This window comes from Furipterus horrens, unplaced genomic scaffold (genome assembly GCF_987537825.1).
Source record: "Furipterus horrens unplaced genomic scaffold, mFurHor1.1.pri manual_scaffold_3, whole genome shotgun sequence".
Lineage (NCBI taxonomy): Eukaryota > Metazoa > Chordata > Mammalia > Chiroptera > Furipteridae > Furipterus > Furipterus horrens.
In genome coordinates, this window is record NW_028327173.1 from 86,904,227 (window position 1) to 86,913,850 (window position 9,624).

A 9,624-nucleotide genomic window follows, 5' to 3' on the forward strand; every position below is an offset into this window, starting at 1 on the left:
CATCTGTGAAGCATTTGTGCCACACTTTTATTTGCACTGCACTCATTGCATTGTCCCTTCTAAATCATCCTAATAGTTTCCATGGAGGAATGTTCAGGCTTAACGCAAAATCTGATGCAGATTCATTGCACTACTCACTCAGTCATTTTGAATGTGACAGCTACACAGTACACATGCTCACTCAACAGTGTCTACTACTCCCACTGACTGGTACAGTGAAGTTGTCGTTGTTCATGCATGTGCATTCCAGTCCACTTTCCTTGGCTGTCAGGTTCCATCAATGTCACGCAAACCATTCTCATTATATTAGCAATGGCTCGACTTTTCCTGGACAGACCTCTATACTCAAGAGAATTAAAAATATGTTCACACAAATGTTTGTAGATGAGTGTTCATTATAACATTATTCATAATAACCAAAAGGTAAAAAGAACCTAAATGTCCATCAACAGATGAATGAATAAACAAAATATGTTGTAGGTATACAACAGAATAATATTCAGCCACAAAAAAAAAAGTACTGATACATACTAGAAAATGAATGAACTTTAAAGGTATTATGCTAAGTGAAATAAGCTAGACTAAAAAGTTACATGTTCTATGATTTCTTTAATATAAAGTGCTTACAATAGAAAAATCCATGGGGACAGAAATAGATAGATAAATGGTTCCCAGGGATTGAGAGTAGGGGAAATAGGGAGTGACCGCCAATGAGTAAAGTGTTTGTGTGTGTGTGTGTGTGTGTGCATGTGTGTTGATGAAACCTTCTAGAATTATATAGAGGTGGTTGCACAACTTTGTGAATATACTAAAAATCACTGATTTGTACATTTTAAAATAATAAATATTATGGTATATGAATTATATCTCAACTTAAAAAAGAAAGAAGTCAACAGAAAATTTGAATAGAGCACTAAAAAATATTTGCTACACTGATCAAGAAAGGAAGAAAGAAGACGTAAATAATATTACAAATGAAAAAAGGAACAGCACTACCAATCCTACAGAAATTTAAATGCTAATAAGGAAATATTAAGTACAACTGTGTGCCAACAAGTTAGATGCTTTAAATGAAGTGAAAAATCCTAGAAAGACTTAGATGACCAAAACTTACTAAGAAATAGAAAATCTAAGTAGAGATATAAAAATTGTAATTATATTTTAAGCTTAAAAAAGTATAATTATAATTTAAAATATTTCCACAAAGAAAAGCCCAGTCTCAAATGACTGGTGAATTTTATGAAATATTTAAATAGGAAATAATAGTAACCATACATAAACTCTTTCAGAAAACTCTCTTTTGCTTACTAGCTCTCTTTCTCTCTTACACACAAAATGAACTTAGATCTTTATCTTACACCATACACAAAAAATTGACTCAAAATAGATCATAGACATAAATATAAAAGCTAAAAGTAAAACTTCTAGGAGAAAATCTTTGTGAACTTGGATTAAGCAAAGATTTTTTATTTTTATTAATTTTTTTAATGTTCAATGATCTCTGAACTTTTTATTGGTCTCCTCTCCCCCACAAGGGTTGCCCTCCTTCTGCTGCCTTTAATGCCTCAGAACTTTGGTGTTGTTGGCCTCATTCATCACTTTGGGATTAGACAAAAAAATTTTACACATGATACCAAAAGCACCATCAAAAATTAAAAATTGATTAACAGGACTCTATCAAAATTAAAATATTTGCTCTTCAGAAGTCATCATGAAGAAAGTAAAAATATAAGCTACAGACTGGGAGAAAATGCTTAGATATTATATAGCTGACAAAGGACTTGTAGTCAGAATATATAACAAACTCAGTTCAAAAATAAAAAGCTAGAACAACTCAATTTTAAGACAGGCAGAAGATCTAAGTAGCACTTTGCCAAAGAATATGGCAAATAAGCATATAAAGTAATAGTCAACATTATTATGGAGATAGAGATTATGCTTAGCGAAATAAGCCAGGCAATGAAAAAAAACAATACCATATGATATCACCTGATACAGGAGATTAATGAACAACACAAACAAATGAACAAAATTGAACAAAGAACAGAGTAACAGTTATCAGGGGGGAGGGGGAGAGAGGGAAGGGGGTAAGTAGGGGAAGGGTTTAGTAAAGGAACTAATATAAATAACCCATGAACAGGGACAACAGGGTCGGGATTGACTATGGGAGAAGGGGTGGGCGGGGTGGGGGTTAGCAATGAGGGAAAAAGTGGGACAATTGTAATAGAAAAACAATAAAAATAAAATTAAAAAAATAAAAATACCCTTTTGCAGCCATTGCTGAGGCGCCAGCGGTCAAAATGAAGTTCAATCCATTTGTGACTTCTGACCAGAGCAAGAACTGTAAAAGGCTTTTCAATGCACCTTTCCACATTCGCAGGAAGATTATGTCTTCTCTTTCCAAAGAGCTGAGACAGAAAAGTACAATGTTCGATCCATGCCCATCCAAAAGGATGATGAAGTTCAGGTTGTACGAGGACATTGCAAAGGGCAGCAGATTGGCAAAGTAGTCCAGGTTTATAGAAAGAAATATGTCATCTACATTGAACGAGTACAATGGGAAAAAGCTAATGGTCAACTGTTCACGTGGGCATTCACCCCAGCAAGGTGGTTATTAGCAGACTAAAACTGGACAAAGGCCGCAAAAAGATCCTTGAACGTAAAGCCAAATCTCATCAAGTAGGAAAGGAAAAGGGCAAATACAAGGAAGAAACAATTGAGAAGATGCAGGAATAATGTAATCCTTTATACAACTTTCATTAAAAACTTGAAATGAAAAAAAATAATAATTAAAAAAATAAAAATAAAAATAAAATACATGCAGGAGGAATGAGGGAAAAGAAAAAATCACCATTAGGCAAACATCACAGTAATCATTGTAGACAAAGTCCACTAATGGAAGCTAAAATCAGCAGGTGAAAATTGTAGGAAAAAAAAGGATATTTGTATTTCCCCTCAAATATTTGTTAAATACAAAACAAAAACGGAAAACCTCAGTGAGATACTATTATACTCCTATTAGTATGACTAAAATACTGGCAATCCCAAGTGCTGATGGGAATATAAAACTAGATCTCTCACAAAGGCTGGTGGAAAGGCACTCTGAAAAATCATCTGGCAGTATCTTACAAAACTGAACATGCTTGTATACATCTAACACATGATCCAGCAATCCCACTCATAGGTATTTACCCAAAGAATAAAAACACATATTCATACAAAAACCTATATGCATTTTTATAGCAGCTTTATTTTTAACCATAAAAAATGGGCAACAACCCACATGTCTTTCTAGCAATGAATGGATTTAAAAGCTGTGGTAAATCCATTGAATGGAATAGCACTTGGAAATAAAGAGTAAGAAACTACTGATATGCAACACAATAGATAAATTGTAAATGAAGCTAGAACCAACAGGCTACATGTTTTATTAATTCATTAATATGACTGTCTGGAAAAGCCAAAACTATAAGGATGAAAAATAAATCAGAGGGTTCCAAGAGCTGAGTGTGAGAGTAGGATAGGATTAACTACAAAGTACGTGTGATGGTGGGTGGGGGAGGTGGTAATAGAAGAGAATTTATTTAGCAGAACCATTCTAAATTATGATATAGGGTTGAATACATGACTCCACCCATTTTTCAAAACCCATAAAACTATACACTGCAAAGAGCAAATTTTACTGTATGTAAATATAAAAGAAGTCAACCTAAGTGTAGAAGAAACTCAAAATGAAATATAAATGATAACAAATGAACTTAACACTATTACAAATGAATAAAATAAACATGCTGAAGAGTCTGGGGAAGAAAAGAAACTAAATTACTTTAGAAAAATATCATATTGAGTGTATATTGTAAAATTAAAGACAAAAAAGAACTTTTAGTTAATTTGTTTTTCACAATGACATGGGTTAATAGTTCTGAACTACTTAATGCATATTTTAGGGTTGAACAAATAAGTAAATATACTTTTACTAATGAGAGCCAGATCTCTCACTGTTGGAGAAAGGTGTTACAAATAAGGAAAAATGAAGGCTAAAATAAAACCTTGGGATGTTTAATTCATGTCAGAGGTATCAGTATAAACATAAAGTTTAAATATATATATGCATGTGTTTGCAAGCTGAGTACATATATAGACACGCATTGCTTAATGTCAGGGATATATTATGAGAAATGCATTGATAGACAATTTCATCATTGTGCTAACATCATAGAGTGCACATACACAAGCCTAGATGATAGAACCTACTACACAGCTAGGCTGCATGATATAGCCTATTGTTCCTAGGCTACAAGCCTGTATAGCATGCTGCTATAAAATAACAAAATGAGATTAAATCAAGGACAAGGAAAAATGATGTAATCAAGAGACCTAGGAAACAGATGTTTGAGGCTACTGATGGCATAATAGGGCAGACTGTTTTACAGCAATTTTTTTAGTAAGTAAAAAGAGTACACTCTAATATATCAATTTAAACCTATAGTATAGTAAATATATAAACCAGTAACATAGTTGTTTTTTTATCATGATCAAGTATTCTATATACTGTACATAATTGTGTGTGCTATACTTTTATACAACTGGCAGCACAGTAGGCTTGTTTACACCAGCATCACCACAAACATGTGAATAATACATTGCACTATGACATTATGCTATGTATGACATCACTAGTTGATAGAAATTTTCAGCCATGATATAATGTGATCACCATGGTATATGCAGTCCATAATTCACTGAAACATTGTTGAGTAATGTGTGTCTGTGCGTATATTCCAAGATCTATACCCTAAGAAGTCATACAAGTAATGACACCCAGAGAACAATGAGCACATCGAGTGCCTGATCTTGGTTTCTAAATAGCATCTGCCAATAAAAAAGGAAACTAGAGCTTCTATGAGGAAGGTTTTGTTCCAGGACTGGAGTAGGGAAAACACAAGATGACCCTGAAGCATCTTGTGGTGTCAAAATGTAAGGAGGTGCTCAAAAAGGATTCTGGCATGTTGGAAGAAAGCAGCAACTGACCTGAAAGTTCCCAATGGCCAAAACTGGAAAATTTTGAGCAATAAAATAAACAGTGGAACTATGGGGTTATAACCCATAGATTAAAATTAATATACATGAATCTATACTGATATAAATAGATAACAATAAATAAATGAAGGATAAGTTTTTCTAACAGATTTCCAAATAATAAATGTAGAAAAAATGAGGAAAATATAAAACCACCACTAGAATACCACAGTAACAATTGTTGCAAACAAATCTACCAGTGGATGCTAAAATTAATGGGAAAGAGTTTTAGGAGAAAGGGATATTTGGCTAGTCTCAAAGTATGTTCTCCAATATATCTGTTAATTACAATGGAAAAATATTTACTTTACAGTGGAGAAATTCATCAGGCATTACCTTGCCCAAATGATAATGAGACTAATAATGATCACCAACAATAAGATATACTGATTCATGTAACTAACCTGTAATATGATACACTAAAAATGGCACATTACTTCTATAATATTATTTCCAAAAATGAATATATTCAATCTAATCATGAGAAAACACTGGAAAACTCAAATTGATGAAGATTCTACAAAATAACTGACCAGTGCCCTTCAAAAGTGTCAAGGTCATGAAAGACAAGAAAAGACTAAGGAATATTCAGAGACTGGAGGAGACTAAGAAGACATGACAACTCAGTGTAGTATGAATCTTAGATCAGAAAAAGGACATCTGCAAGGAAAGTTGTGAAAGACAAAGTTTATAATTCAAAAAGTGATATTGGATCAATGTTAATATTATAGTTTTGACAACTATACCATCATGTATACGATGACATTTGGAGAAGCTGTGTAAAGGTGACATAAGAAATCTGAACAATTTTTGCAATTTTTTTGAAGTTCAAAATTATTTCAAAATAAAAATCTTTCAAAAATAAAGTTAAATTACAATTTAAAATGGAAAAATATATTAAATATAATAAGCATTTGAAATAATGTTAAACATCATTAGTCTTAGTCATAATGTAAATTAAAAGTATAATGAAATAGAACTACATACCCAAGAGAATGGCTAAAATCCAAAATACTGACAATACCAAGTTTAGTCAAGGATGTGGAGAAAATGAAATTTTTATATATTGTTGGTGAGAATGTAAAATGGTACAGCCACCTTGGAAAACAGTGTAGCAGTTTCCTGAAAAGTTAAACATATACTTAACATACAGCTTAGCAATTCCACTCCTAGCTATCTACAAGAGAAATAAAATCATGTCCACACAAAACTTACACATGAATGTAGCATCATTATTTTTAATAGCCCCAAACTAGAAAAACCCAAATTTCTGTCAGCTGGAAATGGATAAACAAAATGTGATATATCCATACAGTGAAGAATACTAATTACCAATAAAAAGACACTACTGATACATACTACAATATGGATGACTTCAGCAATATTATGCTAAGTATAAGAAACCAAACACAAGAGCATGGGTACAGAATTCCATTCTTCATTCAACACACCTACATTCTGCTATTTTTTTTACCATCTCTACTGGCACCTCCCTGGTCCCAGTGCCCATTATCTCTCTCATGAATTATCACAATAGCTTCCTGATGGGTCTTGTGTTCTTCCCTTCTCCCCTATTTATTCTCAACACAGCTAAAACCTAAGTTAGATCATCTCATCATTCCCTTAGGATTCTCCAATGGTTCTCCATTTCACTCAGGAAAAAGCCAAAGGCCTTAAAAGGCTCACCTCTGTACTCTCCTCTTCTATGACTCATCCATTACTCATGATGCTCCACTCACTCTGGCCTCCTTGCTGTTCCTCAACCATGCCAGGCACACTTCCACAAGAGAACCTTTGCTCCAGTCCTTCCCTCTGCCCAGAATGCTCTTTCTGGGCTCTCAGTTCCTTCATCTTTGCTCAAGTTCTGCCTTCTCAATGAGAACTAACATCTCTGTTTAATACTGAAACTTGCTTCCCCATCTCAGAACTTCTGATCTATTTACCCTGCCCTTCTCTTTCTTTGTTCTCTAATACCATTTTTAATATACTAGATAATTAACTCACTATGTTTATTGTCTTAACACCCCTTGTGAGAATGTAGTCTCCATAGGGACAGATATCTTAGTTTACTTTGTTCACTGATGTGTCCCAAACATCTAGAATAGTGCTTGGTACCGAGTAAGGCCTCAATAAGTATTTGTTGCAATAAATGAATGAATGAATGAGTTTGAGACAAGTAACTGTAGTGCATTTGTGTTATGTTTCCAGTTAAAAGCCATTTGCATTGACAGTCATGTGAGATGGTTGAGATCGTTAGAGCAGAGGACAAGGATTCTACGATTCTAGTCAGGAAATAACTGCATTCACTCAAAGCCACTGCTAACATGTGAAGTGTCCTTTATGTGAATTCAAAAGGATGTTCCTTTCTCCTAGAAAATTCAGTCCTGTACCAAGGTGAGGGCTTGGCAATTCAAGTGTGGCCTGGTTTCATCCCCACTAACCCCCTCAGCCATGTGGTGCCTTACAGTGCACAGTCTGTTCAGATGTACTGGATGGTCCTGTGTCCACATGGACTTCCAGAATAAGCAATTGCCAAAATAGCTCTTGACTCCCCACACCCCACCCAACTCCCAGTCACACCCACCCACCACCACAGCTGTGTCCCCAGGCCATCCTGAATGATTCCTGTGGTCTTACCCTCATCTTATCACATAGGCACTTTTGCCCCAGATTTGGTTCTACCTCACTCATTCTTTTGGTTTCCAAATCCTTGCTTGTGACACTGTCTCTGGTCCATTTGTTCTCTGACTCATGGTAATGGCCCATCTCCCCTCTCCCAGGCTAAACTTTACTTCCCAAAACCATTCTAAGATCACTACAAAATTCTTCCCAGTCTAGACTTCACTAATCTCCAACCCTCTTCCCCAATCCTTGGTCCTCAGACTGTGCTCCAAAACCCTCAGGCTGCTGCCTCTAGCAGTGTAGAGTTGGAGGAAGGGCTAACAGAGACCCAGGGCCTGGACACAGACTCTCTTAATCAAATGCATATCTATTCACAGTATTAATAGCTTTCAAGTATGATTTTTTCCTGGAAAAAAGGTTTTCTGTTTAAACATTAGAATATGGATATTGTATGATTTCAGGATGGACAGAATCATTTTAACTTGGAAAAAACCTTAAGTCACAGTCATCCCCCACTTAAAAGAATTTTATAGAGCACCTATAGAATGTCTGGATTTGAGTGAGGGAAATGCTTGGTCAGCCCTTCAAGATTAACAGAATGTAATATGCATACCTTGGTGTCTATCTTGCTATCACTAATATTTGCTATCTGGTATTATAAACATGATTAAAGTTAAGGTACATCTACTGCAGAAAATAACTTTGATTTTTAAATGCTTGACCTGTAGGTATTTTGTTTTTGTTTGTTTGTTTGTTTTTAAGTAATTATATACCAGGGTCAGAACTTATTGTAATATAAGCATCTACTTCCTAATTTATTTGTTCTGCAAGTTCTTATCTGTGTTGGTATGCTTGATGGAGCACAACTATACTTATATGGGACCCAAAATGCAAATGATAGAAGTTCTTCATGATGAGTCATGTTCTTATCTATCTGCTGAAATTTGCCCTAGGGACAGTGGGCAGATGTTCCACGGGGTCAGGGTGACCAGCCTTTTGGACAAGGAAGAGAGAGGAGTGGGGAAGCAGAAAATGGGAACCACAGGAGCCTCTAAAAATGACCCTCTGATTCAACAACAGAAAATAAACAACAGGATTTAAAAATAGGCAAAGGACTTGAAATAGATACTTCCACACTAGAACCTTTGCTCCAGTCCTTCCCTCTGCCCAGAATGGTCTTCTTGGGCTCTCAGCTCCTTCAAGTCTTTGCTCAAGTTTCAAGGATGATACACAAATGGCCAATGAGCACATGAAAAGATGCTTAACATCACTAATCTTTAGGGAAATGCAAATTAAAATCACAATGAGATATTACATTACACCCATTAGGATGACTACTATAAAAAAAATAATAATAATACGTGTTACCAAGGATGTGGAGAGTTTGGAATTCCTATGGACTGTTGGTGAGAATGTAAAATGCTACAGGCACTTTGGAAAACAGTAAATAGGTCCTCGAAAAATTAAAATTAGAATTATTATATGGTCCAACAAGTCCATTTCTGGGTATAGGTATACACCAAAGAATTGAAAACAGGGTCTCAAAGAGAGATCTGTACAACCATGTTCATAGCAGCATTATTCACAATAGTCAAAATGTGGGAGCAACAAAGTGTACATCAATGGATGAACAGATAAGTAAAATGTGATATAAACATATAATGAAATATTCAGCCATAAAAAGGAAGGAAATTCTGAAATATGCTACAACATAGGTGAACATTGGAGATATTATACTCAGTGAAATAACCCAGTCATAAGAGAATTGATACTGGATGATTCCATTGATATGAGGTTCCTAGAGTAGTCAAGTTCAGAGAGACAGAGAGTAATGGTGGTTGCCAGGGGCTGAGGGGAGAATAAGGAGTTAGTTTTTAATGGATATGGTGTTTCCATTTGGGAAGATGGAAAAGTTCTGGAGAT

At 35.0% G+C, this 9,624-nt stretch overlaps 1 pseudogene; it reads left to right on the plus strand.

Moving 5' to 3' along the window:
• Positions 1 to 2,300: 2,300 nt before the first annotated feature.
• Positions 2,301 to 2,736, plus strand: LOC150015449 (large ribosomal subunit protein uL24 pseudogene; annotated as a pseudogene).
• Positions 2,737 to 9,624: the final 6,888 nt, after the last annotated feature.